General features: G+C 38.5%; 1 long non-coding RNA gene across 1 annotated transcript; it reads left to right on the top strand.

The window, feature by feature from the left end:
• Window positions 1-455: 455 nt before the first annotated feature.
• LOC149205058 (uncharacterized) lies at window positions 456-7553 on the top strand. The gene is made up of 4 exons (XR_016251825.1): window positions 456-877; window positions 1011-1058; window positions 7238-7281; window positions 7415-7553. It is a non-coding gene; the product is annotated as an uncharacterized LOC149205058 (long non-coding RNA).
• Window positions 7554-15991: the final 8438 nt, after the last annotated feature.

Raw genomic sequence — 15991 nt, 5'->3', positions numbered from 1 at the left:
GACAATGATGATAATATTATTGATGAACCTTTGCTAGAAAAGGCAACAACACCATTTTATGAAGGCTCAAAAACAAATCTTCTCTTTGCTACATTATTGTTGGTGAACTTAAAAGTTTTGAATGGTTTTTCAAACACTTGTATGACACAAATCCTAAGGTATGTAATATGTTTCATCACATATTATACATAAAGGTTGTTTTTTTCCTTTCTTTTGTGTTAATTAATGTGTAAAATAAGAATGGAATATTTATGATTAATATTCTTTACACTAACTAGTGATTTTTTATGTTGTATATTGTTAGGTGAATTTATGTTACCATCATCAAATACTTTACCTCACACATACCAAGATTTATATGCCATTATGAAAGAAATTGGAATGGAGTGTCAAGCTATAGATGCATGTCATAATTATCATATTATATATCATGGACAACATGATGGGGGCCCAGCCCACGTGGTCCCACACTAGCCCAATCCTATGTGGACCTGCACTGATATTTTGATTTTGGATATGGTGTGATTGCAATTTATTTGGTAGGTGATTATTAATCAACCCACGGTACTGACTTGGTCTCTTCCCGCGACACCTGTTCTTCTCGAAATTACCAAACCCTAATTTCACTTTTCCCTTTTCACTGCCGGTTCACGCCTATTCGGTCATTTTCACTCCGTCACTTTGCTCTCTGTGTTTTGCTCAGGTATTCGGCTCTGCCTCTGGTTCTTGTCCGACGTTCGGCACTGTGTCTTCAGGTAAGAGATTGTTCCTTGCTATATTTCATTATCCTCTGCTCGAGCTGGTGCTAACTCTCGCAGCCCCTCTGTGGTCAGGGTTTCACTTCGTTTCTGCGGCTTATGGGTTCGGTTCACTTCAGGTATGGCTATGCTCCTCAGCCATACAAGGGTTTCGCTTTCTGTCAACTCCTTTACAGCTTCACGATGTTGTTTCTGTTGCGAGGGTTTGATTTGGTTATGAACCCTAACGTTGCTCTTCTGTGGTGGTTGCAGGTGACCGGTCCCGTGGCTTTGCAGGGACTTCGACTGCTTGTCTTCCGGGTAGCTTTGTTCTTACCTTAGTTTCTTCCGTGGTTCTTCGTCTTTGCTGTATTTACTTGCATCTGTGGTCTGTATGCGAGATAGTGGTAGAGTCTGGTCTTTATGTTATTCAAACCCATAGCCGTAGCTAGGAGGGTTTCTGTAAGTTCTTTTATTTGGTGGCTAGGACCAACGAATCCTCGTTGCACAGTCCTTTCATGTTATGGGAGTTTTATAAACCTGCAATGTAATTACACAGTGGTATGTAATATATATTTAAGTTCGGTGCTGTTGCTTACCAATTTCGACTGTGGACTGTATCTTGCGTTATTGTTTGTCTCTCCTCGCTTTATGCTCGCTCTCGGTCTCGGCTGGTCATGAGACTTTTGGAATCGTGATACTCCGTTACTGTGTCTACCTGCAATGAGTTGAATGTACATCAAATAGATATGTGTATTCCTTTTGGGGTCGTGAAACTCGATTACTATATTTGCCTGCAATGAGTTGAATGTACAGAAAATATATATATATGTGTATTCTTTTGAGGTCGTGAAACTCTGTTACTGTATTTGTCTGCAATGAATTGAATGAACAGAAATATGTATGCATGCGTATTCTATCATAGAGGACATAAATCTTGCAATCTTGTATTTAATTGTGCACTGAACATTTGATGAAGGAAATAAAATGTATTTTTCTTATTCTCTTTTCAATGCTTCGCTCCGGAACCCCTCTGGGTTATTTCATCTGTCTTTTTATACAATAGTTTCAGCAGTTAGATAACTGCTTGGTAGTTACTACATTACAGTTGCTCGGCAGTTACTATCAACTTACGTGACTTGACTATTTGTTTGTTTACCTGTTTCCTCTGTTACATAAGGGTTTGCTGCTTACATTGATTATTGATATTAATCTAATTCTTAACAACTCTAACTTAAGACCTGTTACTACAGTCTCTTAACAACTCTAATTAAGACCTGTTACTATAGTTAAAACAAAATAAATAGAAATTTAAGCTAACAGAATCAAATGCTGTAGTTGACCTTGGAAGAAACAAAATAAAACATAAGAACTCTGACAGACTTGCTGTCCATTTGTCGAACTGTTCATCTTTCCCAATCTTCTTCAGAAACTTTGTCTGCCCCTTCTCGGTCTTCGCCCTGTCGACCAGATGCTCCTGCATCAGGCTGCCGGGGTAAAAGAGAGATCTCATGGCTCCGTTCCATGAGTTCCTCCACCGAGTAGCCCGCCTTTCGAATCTGTATCTCGTCGAGCCAGGAGCTGTCCTCCATTGGACAGTCCTTCCACTTTACGAGATAACGCAGATACTCCTTTCTGCGTGTCTTCTTGGCCACCTGTGTGCTGATGATTCCTTCTATTTCATGGGTCTTGACCGACGGTAACTGTTTCTTCCAAAGATTGTCCTCGAACTGGGTGTCCCGTTGTGGCTGTACCATTCTTTTATCTTCTGCCTGGGCATTATATGGGAACAGGTCTGCCACGTTGAATATGGGTGATATACCTATATCAGGTGGCAGCTGAATTTCATATGCATTTGCTGAAAATTTGCGCAGAATTTTGCATGGGCCGATTTTTTTGAACTTCAGTTTGTTATACGTACCCTTAGGAAACCGTTCCCGGCGCAAATGTGCAAGGACTTCGTCTCCAATTTCAAAATGTACCTCACGCCGTCTTATGTCTGCATGCTGCTTATATTTTTGCGTGCTATCCTGTAATCTCAATTTGACTTTCTCATGCAGTTCGCTCATCGCTTCAGCAAAATCTTCCCCGTCTGCACTTCTCCTTTCTAGCTGTCCCAAATCCCGTAACTCATGTACTCCTCGCGGATGCATACCATACAAGATTTGGAATGGGCTAAGACCGGTGCTCCGATTAGGCGAATCGTTATAAGCGAATTCTGCCTGGGCAAGAGCTCGATCCCACAATCGCGAGTTTTCTCCTGTTAAGCTTCGTAACAAGTTGCCCAAACTCCTGTTTACTACCTCTGTCTGCCCATCGGTCTGCGGGTGATATGCAGAACTGAAATTTAACTGTGTGCCCAGCTTTTTCCACAGGGTGCGCCAAAAATGCCCTGTAAACTTCACATCCCTGTCTGAAACTATAGTTTTTGGTAAGCCATGTAATCGAACTACTTCTGTGAAGAAGAGATGTGCCACGTTTGTGGCGTCGCTAGTCTTCCGGCACGGAATGAAATGAGCCATCTTTGAAAACCTATCTACCACCACCATCACTGAATCATATCCTCGCTGCGTTCTAGGCAATCCTAGGACAAAGTCAATGCTGACCGAATCCCACGGCCTGCTTGGAACAGGTAGGGGTGTGTACAGCCCCGTGTTCTGGCTGTGTCCTTTCGCCAGTTGGCAGATTTTACACCTGGTTACATACCTCTGTACGTCCCGGCTCATCCTTGGCCAGTAATAAAAATGCCCGAGCTGCTCCAATGTCTTATCGATGCCAAAATGTCCCGCTAGTCCGCCACTGTGTTTCTCTCTCACCAGATTTTCCCTCATCGAACAATCTGGAACACATAGCTGTCCTCCTCGAAACAATAATCCTTCCTGTAAATTGAAATCTAGCCATGGGCTTGTATTCCTCAATACGGGATTCTGGCATGCTTCAAAAGCTTCTTTGAAATCCGCGTCCATCTGGTACAAATCCTTCAAATACTCAAATCCCATCACCTGTATGCCACTTTCCTGTAAGAGCAAGGCTCTTCTGCTCAAAGCATCCGCCACTTTGTTGGCTTGCCCACTTATGTGTTTCAACACAAAAGTGAAACTTTGCAGGTACTCCACCCACTTGGCATGTTTATGGTTCAGTTTGTGCTGCTGTGTTATGTACTGTAACACAGAATTATCAGAGAACAAAACGAACTCATTGCCTAGTAAATAGTGCCTCCAATGCTTCAAGGCTTGAACCACTGCATAGAATTCTTTGTCGTATGACGAATACTTCTGCCGACTTTCATTTAGCTTTTCACTAAAGAATGCCACCGGTCTGTCCTCTTGACTGAGTATAGCGCCAATAGCTGTCCCGCTGGCATCACACCAAACCTGAAAAGGTTTGCTAAAATCGGGCAGTCTCAAGATTGGCCTCTCCGTTATTTTCCGCTTCAGAAGTTGGAAACTGTCTTCTGCTGCCTTAGTCCAACAAAAAGGTTGGCTGGCCTTTTTGATGGTCTCTAGCATGGGCGCGCAGATTTCACTAAAATTCTTAATGAACTTTCTATAAAAACTTGCTAAACCGTGAAAGCTACGTACCTCGAATAAACTCTTAGGTGACGGCCAACTCATGATCGCTTCAATCTTCTCCGGGTCCATCTTTAACTCATTCTCTGCCACTACAAATCCCAGATAAATTAACTCCTTCTGCAAGAAAGTGCATTTTTTTAAATTTATCAGCAGTTTGTTCTGCTGCAGCTTCTCGAATACCCTTCGAATATGCTGAAGGTGTTCTCTTTTCGTCCTGCTAAAAATTAAAATATCGTCCAGATAGACTATCACGAACTTTCCAATAAACTCCTTTAACATTTCGTTCATTAATCTCATAAAAGTACTCGGTGCGTTACTCAACCCAAATGGCATGACCAGCCATTCGTACAGTCCTTCGTTGGTCTTGAAGGCTGTCTTCCATTCGTCCCCTTCCCTGATTCTGATCTGATGATACCCACTTTTTAGATCTATTTTTGTAAAATATGCTGCCCCACTAAGACAGTCCATCATGTCATCCATCCTAGGCAAGGGAAACCTGTATCGAATGGTGATCTTGTTTATAGCCCGCGAATCTGTGCACATTCGCCATTCTCCTCCCTTCTTGGGCGCAAGGACTGTAGGTACTGCACAGGGGCTTAAACTCTCTCTGATCAGTCCCTTATCTAACAACTCCTGCACTTGTTTGCGTACTTCTTCATTGTCTTTTGGACTCATTCTGTACGCTGCCTTGTTCGGTAAACTCGACCCTGGTATAAAATCAATGTGGTGGTTGATGCTCCTTTTAGGAGGCAACTTATCAGGTAGCTCATCAGCCGCAATATCTTGAAATTCTTCTAATAGCTCTTGTATTTCTTTGGGCAATTCTGATTTCTCTAAGTTCAGTAATACTGGCTCCATCCTCCTCACAACTGCAAAGTTAATTTCATTTTCCTCAAGCTGCTTTATGAACTGTTTTCCTCCCATTAATAGCGCCTTTGTTCCGCTTGATTCTGCTGAATCTTCCTCTTTGATGGGTACAAGTGTGTGTTTGACCCCATCCTTCACAAACTTATAACAATTAGTTTTCCCATCGTGTGTCACCTTCCTGTCATACTGCCATGGTCTTCCGAGCAGTATGTGGCACACATCCATGGGCATAATATCGCAGACCACTGTATCGTGGTACTTGCCAATGCGAAACTCTACCTCGCATTGTTCATCAACCAACAGTTGGTGGCCTTTCTGCAGCCACGACACCTTGTAAGGTGTGGGGTGCTTCAGCCGCTTCAACCCCAGTTTTTCCACCATCTCTGTGGCAACCAAGTTATCCGTACTCCCGCTGTCTATTATTACCTTGCAGCATTTTCCATACGATTTACAGACTGTCCGGAACAGTGCCTTCCGCTGTGTTGGTTCAGCCACTTCCTTGGTTGGCTTTAACAACACTTTGTTCAAAATCAAAGCTTCTCCCGTCTCTGCCATGTCTTCCACCTCCCGGGGTTGTGCTTCAGCTTCTTCAGGTTGTGCCATCAGCGTTCCCCTCTGACCGACCTGTTCAACTTCTGGACATTCAAAGTCTCTGTGCCCCCATTTTTGGCACCTGTAGCACTGGACATTAGTCCCTCTTCCGCGGCCATTCCCTCGTCCTCTCTGGTATGACCGACCTCCTCTGGTGCTATCTCCTTTTTCTGCTGTCCCTGAAGTTTTTGAACTGCTGCCTTCTTCACTGTTCACAGCACTCTTTCCTCTACCGTAGGATTGTCCCCGTCCTCTGCTACTTCCTCTCCCTCTTCTGCTGTTCTGTTTTCTGTTAATCTTTTCCTCAGCCTTTACAGCGCTCTGAAAGGCTTCTTCAATATTTCGGGGAGAAAGAATGCTAATTTCATCCAGAATTTCCATCCTCAAGCCATTGACATATGTCGCTATTTTTTCTGGAGTTTCATCCGTATAACCAGCACGTAGATTTACCCGGTAGAACTCTTCCGTATACTCTTTGACAGTCATACCTCTCTGTCTCAGATTCTGTACTCGCCGACATAGTTCAACCTGGTAATCTTTCGGCAGAAATCTGCCCTTCAATTTTGCTACCATCCTTGACCAATTCCGTATAGGTAATTTGTTCAGTCTTTTTCTGTCTGCTTGGACATTATCCCACCACAAGAGGGCATGTCCCTTCAACTTAGTAGCAGCGAACTTGACTCTCCTATCCTCCTTAACTTCCTCATTTTCGAAATACTTATCTAGTTCGCTTATCCAATCCAATAGGATATCAGCAGACAGACTGCCATCGTAATTCGAAATCTCTGTTTTGGGTTTGCTGCTGGCCAATAAAATTGAATGCAGCAGTCTCAATTCTGGAGCTTCTTCATCAGACCCATCTGTAGTAGCTACCGCTTCTTCCTCACTGTCATCTCCCAGTTCCGGGTCTCTTCGTCTACCCGCTTCCATTGCTTCCAAGCGAGCTGTTAGAACTCTAATCTGTTCCCTCAATCCTTCATCTGCTCCTCTACGTGCACCTCTTCCACGTCCTCGTCTTGGCACTTGCCCTTCTGCCATCTTTCTCTATATATAAAAAAAAACTGCTCTGATACCAATTGATGGGGGCCCAGCCCACGTGGTCCCACACTAGCCCAATCCTATGTGGACCTGCACTGATATTTTGATTTTGGATATGGTGTGATTGCAATTTATTTGGTAGGTGATTATTAATCAACCCACGGTACTGACTTGGTCTCTTCCCGCGACACCTGTTCTTCTCGAAATTACCAAACCCTAATTTCACTTTTCCCTTTTCACTGCCGGTTCGCGCCTATTCGGTCATTTTCACTCCGTCACTTTGCTCTCTGTGTTTTGCTCAGGTATTTGGCTCTGCCTCTGGTTCTTGTCCGACGTTCGGCACTGTGTCTTCAGGTAAGAGATTGTTCCTTGCTATATTTCATTATCCTCTGCTCGAGCTGGTGCTAACTCTCGCAGCCCCTCTGTGGTCAGGGTTTCACTTCGTTTCTGCGGCTTATGGGTTCGGTTCACTTCAGGTATGGCTATGCTCCTCAGCCATACAAGGGTTTCGCTTTCTGTCAACTCCTTTACAGCTTCACGATGTTGTTTCTGTTGCGAGGGTTTGATTTGGTTATGAACCCTAACGTTTCTCTTCTGTGGTGGTTGCAGGTGACCGGTCCCGTGGCTTTGCAGGGACTTCGACTGCTTGTCTTCCGGGTAGCTCTGTTCTTACCTTAGTTTCTTCCGTGGTTCTTCGTCTTTGCCGTATTTACTTGCATCTGTGGTCTGTATGCGAGATAGTGGTAGAGTCTGGTCTTTATGTTATTCAAACCCGTAGCCGTAGCTAGGAGGGTTTCTGTAAGTTCTTTTATTTGGTGGCCAGGACCAACGAATCCTCGTTGCACAGTCCTTTCATGTTATGGGAGTTTTATAAACCTGCAATGTAATTACACAGTGGTATGTAATATATATTTAAGTTCGGTGCTGTTGCTTACCAATTTCGACTGTGGACTGTATCTTGCGTTATTGTTTGTCTCTCCTCGCTTTATGCTCGCTCTCGGTCTTGGCTGGTCATGAGACTTTTGGAATCGTGATACTCCGTTACTGTGTCTACCTGCAATGAGTTGAATGTACAGCAAATAGATATGTGTATTCCTTTTGGGGTCGTGAAACTCGATTACTATATTTGCCTGCAATGAGTTGAATGTACAGAAAATATATATATAGGTGTATTCTTTTGAGGTCGTGAAACTCTGTTATTGTATTTGTCTGCAATGAATTGAATGAACAGAAATATGTATGCATGCGTATTCTATCATAGAGGACATAAATCTTGCAATCTTGTATTTAATTGTGCACTGAACATTTGATGAAGGAAATAAAATGTATTTGTCTTATTCTCTTTTCAATGCTTCGCTCCGGAACCCCTCTGGGTTATTTCATCTGTCTTTTTATACAATAGTTTCAGCAGTTAGATAACTGCTTGGTAGTTACTACATTACAGTTGCTCGGCAGTTACTATCAACTTACGTGACTTGACTATTTGTTTGTTTACCTGTTTCCTCTGTTACATAAGGGTTTGCTGCTTACATTGATTATTGATATTAATCTAATTCTTAACAACTCTAACTTAAGACCTGTTACTACAGTCTCTTAACAACTCTAATTAAGACCTGTTACTATAGTTAAAACAAAATAAATAGAAATTTAAGCTAACAGAATCAAATGCTGTAGTTGACCTTGGAAGAAACAAAATAAAACATAAGAACTCTGACAGACTTGCTGTCCATTTGTCGAACTGTTCATCTTTCCCAATCTTCTTCAGAAACTTTGTCTGCCCCTTCTCGGTCTTCACCCTGTCGACCAGATGCTCCTGCATCACAACATGCATCGATTTTTCTTTTTCTCGTAATGCTATATCAATAGATATTGAACTTGATCAAATAACAAAAAATGTGTCTTAAAAGGTTCTTCGTCATATTTCCATAATTCCACATTTCCAACAATTGTTCATATTCAAAAGCATAGCACAATTTATGGATTACCATGCATGGAAGAGAAGTGGAGATGATGTTCTTTGAATGCTTGGAGATGGTTATACATTGAGGGAAATTGGGGAAAAATGGTCGCATTTTAAGAATGAAACTCTCAATGTTAGGCTTTCATTAATAGCTGAAGGTGTTAATTCATTTGGAGAGCTCAAGCATATTTATTCAGTGTGGTAATTTCCCCTATGATGTCGATAGAGGGAGCCTATAATGTTGAAAATGATTGTTCCAGGTATTTGTTTACATTAACTTTTTGAATGTAACATTTTTATTTGTTTTATTTGTTGCATAATATCTTATATTTGTTTATTTACTTATATACATGCATATTATGGAATTAATTGTGTATAATTTCAAACGAGTATTAGTTAAGTACCAAGTTAAAGATATAAATGCCTCTTATCGAGTTACTAAAGTTAGAGGCCGACATCACTATATATGACAACTGTAAACAAATAAGGTAGAGACAATTTCAATTCCATGGAATATTTGTATGGATAATTCATGATGCCCCATGACTAACACATTTTTGTGGTACGTAACATTCAAATATTGCATTTTAATAGATATAATTATTTGAAGATAACATGCATGTTTTTTAAATAATCCCTTTATATAATTGACATTAGTCCATCTTTTAATTAGGTTTTCAAACAAAGGGTAAATTTGTATGTTCAGTTTGTGGTTCTAAGATGAAATCTCATCGTTCAAAAAGTTTAGGAAAGGAGGTGTTTGATGAGTATAGGCACTTTCTCTCTAAGAACCATAGGTATCGCACTACTGAAAAACATCTTTTCAATGGGAAAGAAGAGACTGGATTAAAACCACAAAGAATGACACCTCACCTATGGAAGTTGGAATATAACATAAATCGTCAAGGTATGCAATTTGTTTATGTATCATATATGTAATGTTTTGAATTTTTATTTTTATATAATTTATTTTATCGTATTTGATAATTATTGTTGTGATTTCTTTTATGCTTCATCATGAAGGTCGTGAAGGTATTAATAATGGGCTTCCACGAGGAATGAAAAGTTATCTCACTCAATTCATGAGGTTGTCCTACTATGAGGACCTAATAATAATTCATTTGTTTGATACAATGCATATTGGGAAGAATATGACATAAAAATTATGACAAATCATAGATGGTAGGAGGGATAAAGAAAGAATTGTCAAAATTTGTAGTGACATTCAGGAAGCCAATCATGCAATGCAAAGTGTGATCCAATCAAATAGTGATGGAGATTGAAATAACCTTCCATGGTTATTAACAAAGAAGCAAAGCAATGATGTAAAAGAGGTCATTCAAAGAATTAAATTTTCCATAGGTTTTTCTTCAAACAAAAAAAATATCTTAACAAAGAAAGGTGAATTTGGTAGGTAAAAACACATGATTGGCATACCTTCATTAAGGTAATTATTTTGTTATATATATTTTAGTTTTGGTATACATATTCATATTTTTTTGTCTACTTTGGATTAAACAAATAACGATTCATTTTTATTGTTACAATATGTTCTACCTCTATCTTTCCCAGATGACTTCGATAAGAATGTCAAACAAATTATATACGATCTTGGGAAATACATAAGGTAAGTAGCGATTTATATGCAAAGTGTTTTTTCAATTTGTTGTTCAACTTAATGACATGTGTTTTACTTGTAATGTAATATATTATGTTTTGTTGAAACATGTTATTTTCTTGTATCATTTGTAGATGGTTGTCATTGAAAGAAATCCATAAAGAAGATATAAAGTATTGGAAGAGAAAAAATCGTTGACTAATGTGTGAAATGTAAAATTATCTACATTTGACATTTTTCAATGCACACGAACACTATATCATACACCAAGTCAATGAGGAGATTGAATTGTGTGGACACGTACACACAAGGCTAGTGTGGATGGTGGAGAGACACTTGAAATGATTGAATGTTTTGGTTTGACAAATAATGCGTCTTGAGGGTTATATGGTGGAGGGATATAGGTTATATCAATCCATGATGTATATTAGTCACAATATTACTAAATTAGCAAAAAATATGTATGTGGATCGCATTTGGGATGTGAACTCCATCAAAAAATTTGAAGGGGAGCACCTATTGGGGAAAGGTAGAATAAGAAAAGTGAGAGGTAATTAAATATTTAATGTGGAGATTATTTATAATACATATAAATTTTCATTTTTGTTTATATCATTCTTATTTAATTTTTATTCTTTCATCAATTATTAATATTGACCATGGCAACTAATATCTATTGATGAATTTTGATTTTTATGATAAAGTTGGTCGAGAGTGGGATGCACTACATATGTACATTGCAAACAATCTTGATTGGATGAAGGTATGGATTGAAAGATGTATACAACATAATGGTAGGTTATCATGGGAAGGGGTGTCTATATTGGTTATAGAAGCTCATCATAAAGGATATACCAACCTGACATAGAGGGAAGTTGATTTAGTAAATGGTTTGAAAGATAAAGATGCAAGCATGCATTTTCACCTTGCAATATTTTATTAAGTTATTTTATAAACTATTAATGTGAATTCATGTGTGTGTGTTTTTTCATATACTTTCCTATTTATATAAATATGTTTATTAATTAAAAATGCCTTTTGTACTGTGTTTGGCATATTGCAGTTGAAACACCACAAGGCTATGAGGTACAATGACCATAAATTTTGCATCCAAAAATTGGATGAGAAGAGAAAAAATTCTGATTATGGGATAATTGCTGCCTTTTAGGTCACTAATGTTTCCTATAGACGTGACACATGCCCACAAGTATATGAAATTCAATACTATGGGTATTTGGATGACATACTTGAGAGTGACTTTAATTCCTTCAAATTGGTTTTTTTCAACGTCAAATGGTACAGGCTACAGATGAATGAATGTGATCCTGAAAGAACTATTATTCAACATGATAGCAAATTTACTATGGTTAATACAAGTTCATTTGAGCTAGGACAGGATCACTATGTTCTTCTAAGCCAATGCGAACACATCTTTTACTAAGGTGTTCCAAGTAGAGGGGTTTGATCATATGTTGTTTGATATGATATACGAGGAAGGTCGATAGAGTACAATGTAGTAGAAGAAAATGATGTAGAGGAGAAATTACTTCATGTGTCAGATGAAGATGTCCAGGAAGTTCAAGATGTTAATAGAAACAATAACTTGGATGAAGATGTTATCAACAATGTACAGTTAGATGAAGAACTTGAATAAGTCAAACAAAACATCGGAGACAATGTTCCTGATCATGATAATGACGATGATATGATTGGAAATGTCTACATTGATGCTGATGCTGGTATGGCTAATCCTTTCAACATCAGTTATGAACCAAATGATACATATGTTGAATTGGATGAAGAATAATATTAATGCTATTAAAATGTTGAAATGTACGAGGTATATGTTTATATGTTTTTAATTGATTTTTCCTCTTTCATTTGCCTTAATTTTTTGTCTTCTTAGAAATTTGTAGATATGCTTGATTCTTACTTTGTTGCTTTCAAATTACAATAGATAAATTGGATATTAGGAAATTGAGAGTGATCTCGAGGTGGCGGGGGGGGCATATGAAATTATACCTTCACATGGTTGGCCTTGTTTAGTAGATAATATATTATTCCTGAAACCAAGAGAATCTCATTGAGGTATGTATTTAGCCTTGTTGAGGGTTAGGCGCTTGATTGGTCAAGTATTCATTTTCAAATCACCTTAATTTGCTATTGAGAGGTCACAAGTTCAATTATATCGGTGCTCTCAGGGTAAGGTAAATGTTCAATTCATCTAACATTTAGGAACCAGTGGAACTTATGCTTTTCATTAACTGACCCTGCACAAAGTCAGGGGTTTTGAATGGAGCCAACATTGAAATTTTTTCAGTTTGTGCTCGTATGAATTGAAATTTGACATGGTTATAGTCGATGCGTGCGTTGATGGTATGGGAGATTTCCGAGATTCAAATATGACTCACATAAAGAATTCGACAAAATACTAACATACTAATCATCATCACATGACTGCCTTGAATCCTAAATTTCTCCATTATCACAATAACGAAACACCAACACATGATTGAAATGGAATTAAAGACTAGCTATGATGAGATTTGAAAACAATAATTGTCTTAGCCCTCTTATCCTAATCTTCCTTCATGGAATATATCCATCAATTAAAAATTGATTCCCATTAATAATTCAAATCAAATTAAACACATATCAACCTTATTAACAAAATTAAATATTAGTTATATGTACTTCTATATATAATATCCTCTATATGTACCCTTCCTTTTCCTTTTCTGAGTTTTTAATATAAATATATTTTTTTATATAGAAGTATTTTTCAAAAAATTAAAAAGAATATATAACCTTTTTGGGATAGGTTTTTGGCGATAATCACATCAAAATTCCTTTGTCGATGCATTTCGAACTAACAAGTGTGGTTCATCATCAGGACAAGATGAAGAACCAGATCAAGGCAACAAGTTAAATAGAGAGACTGATCATTCAAATGGCTAGAAAGAAACAACTACTATTGACCAAAGGAGATGGGTACAATTGACTGGGCAACAACTATATTTGACTGGTCCAAGAGTTAGGGAAATTTTAGTTACTTCATTAATTAATTAGTTAATTTGTTAGATATATCTATTTATATTTAAATTCATATGTAACTAAATATATCTAATTGTAAATAATTAATTTTTTTATGAACTAGGAACTATAAACCTAGTAATTTAATTATCCTCTTTTTCTTTACCAATAATATAAAGCTAAATAAACTCATAATAATATAGGGAATATGATAAAATATTTTGTTTATTCGTTAAATATTCTACAATAAATTTCCATTAGTAATTTATATAATTGCCTATGGCATATGTTACACGATGATCAAGATTGACAAGGTATGAGGCTATGGAAAAAAAGGATACTAACTTGTTGGCAAGCAGGGCTCCATGTCACCATGATTGATGATAAAAAATCCGACATTCAATTGAAAAAAAAACATAAGGCAAGCACAAGATATAATGTTAAGACAAAGTTTTATTTGGGAATGTTTGACCTTCAAGCTATCCCCCCAACTAAGAATCCATCCTATATGATGAATATTTGAGCAGGAGAAGGGGTTATTTGGCTGAGAAGGGAAGACAAATGATGCCTAGATTTCACTAAGAAGCATAGAGTTGAATTAGAGAGAAACCTACCCGTTGTTGCACAATAAAATCCTAGTTGGTGAAGCTAACTAAATGTTGGTTTTCTCTTCAGGTTTCTAGGATATTTCATGTCTTAATGTATATTTTTTTCTTTCATGTTGAGTATTTTACTGTGTTAACCTACATTTGTGGTTTATTTAGCTATTGTAGGTATTTAATGGTTTCTATATAGATAGTTATTAGTGTTTGTTGGGTTGTGTTATATGATTTCCATGACTAGCCCCAATATTTAAGCCGGGGGGGGGGGGGGGGGGGGGTGTTGTGTGCAGAGACACCCCTTCGTTGTGCCGGCCGCAGCGGGAGGGTGATAGCCCCTCCTGTCGGGGCTTTGAGGGGGGCAGTAGCCCCCCTCTACGGGGTCCAGGGCAGTACTCCGGGAATTTTTTTTTGTGGACCCTATATTAGGTGGGCAAACCTACCTATGGTTTTGTGCATGGATTTCACACATGGTTTTGGGCGCAATCATTTTCGGTCCATGGTATTTTGTAGATCCGGTCAAGGAAACTACGATTATGTTCTAATCCAGGGTTAACGTATTGGGGTTTATGGATGCTTCTGCATGTATATATATGTATTGTAACATTGAAAGGAACATATTGAAAAATTAATCTGGTAGTCCTGGTTTTGGGATCTAGCGGAAAATATTTGTGTATATTTGTTTTATGTGTTATGCTCTAACCATTGTTTATTTTCTGTTTTTAGAATTCATATGTAGGTAATTTCTGTACGGGGTTAAAACCTACATTTGGTATCAGAGCTGTTTTGGATTCAAGGGGACGCCTTTGCTACTGAGGGGTTTTTCTCGGGCCTGTGGTAGACCCCGTTCAGTGGGAGATCCGCGGGATCGATTCTTGCGGTGAAAGAAGAAGGCAAGTAGTGGAAAGATAAAGATCGAGAAATTTAATGGTCAGAGTTTTGAGTTGCGGAAACTCAAGATGGAGGATCTGTTGGTCGATAAAGATCAGTGGATCACAGTAGATCCGAGTACTAAACCAATGACAATGTCCAATGAAGATTGGAAGAAGTTGGATCGAAGGCAAAAAGCACAATATGATTGTGTGTCTTAGGTTCAGTATTGTTGAATGTATCAGGGGACGCTACGATAAAGGATTTGTGGAACAAGTTAGGGACTTTGTACCAATCTAAGTCTCTGGCGAATAGACTGTTCATACTGAAAAAGTTATATAATCTGAGGATGAAAGATGGAGACTCAGTGACAAAGCATATGAATGCATTTAATACTATGGTAAGCCAGTTATTATCTATTGATATTAAAATTTCAGATGAAGATAAGTGCATCAGTTTGTTGTGTTCTCTACTAGATTCGTGGGATAGTCTGGTTGTTGCAATAGGTAGCAATGCAACTACCTTGTAGTTTGATGAGATAGTCTCATCCTTGCTAATGGAGGAGATGAGATGGAAAAATATGGAGATCCAGAATGGTGATGCCTTGTTTGTACGAGGGCGGTCTCGGAACAAAAACAAAAATAAGCAGATCTAAATCTAGAGGGAGATCTAAATCTCCAGGAAAACTTGTAAATGTGTGCTGGAAATGTGGAAAGGAAGGGCACTACAAAAAGGATCGTAAATCTAAAGCTCCTGAGAAAGGAAAGGGATTTGATGATGCTCCTTCTGCAGAGGCAAAAACCACCTTAGATCAAGGTGGGGATGTGTACTTGGCTTCTTCTTCAAGTACACATGTAGATCATGAGGCATGTTTGATTGACTCAGGTGCATCCTTTCACTTCACTCCCGATAGAGAGTTGTTCTGCGAGTATGAGAAATATGATGGTGGTGATGTCTTCTTAGGGGATGACAGGAAGGCTAGAGTCATTGGTCGCGAAAAAGTTAAGTTGAAGTTGCAAGGTGGAAGGATTAGAACACTTCTGGGTGTTCTGCATATTCCTGCATTAACCATAAATCTAATTTCTGTAAGCAAGCTGGATGATGTA

This window comes from Pinus tabuliformis, chromosome 1_2 (assembly GCF_031772625.1).
Source record: "Pinus tabuliformis cultivar Carrire ecotype Pingquan chromosome 1_2, CPIR1, whole genome shotgun sequence".
Classification (NCBI taxonomy): Eukaryota; Viridiplantae; Streptophyta; class Pinopsida; order Pinales; family Pinaceae; genus Pinus; species Pinus tabuliformis.
The sequence above is the reverse complement of the archived record's forward strand: the minus strand, read 5'-3'. Positions and strand labels throughout refer to the sequence as shown.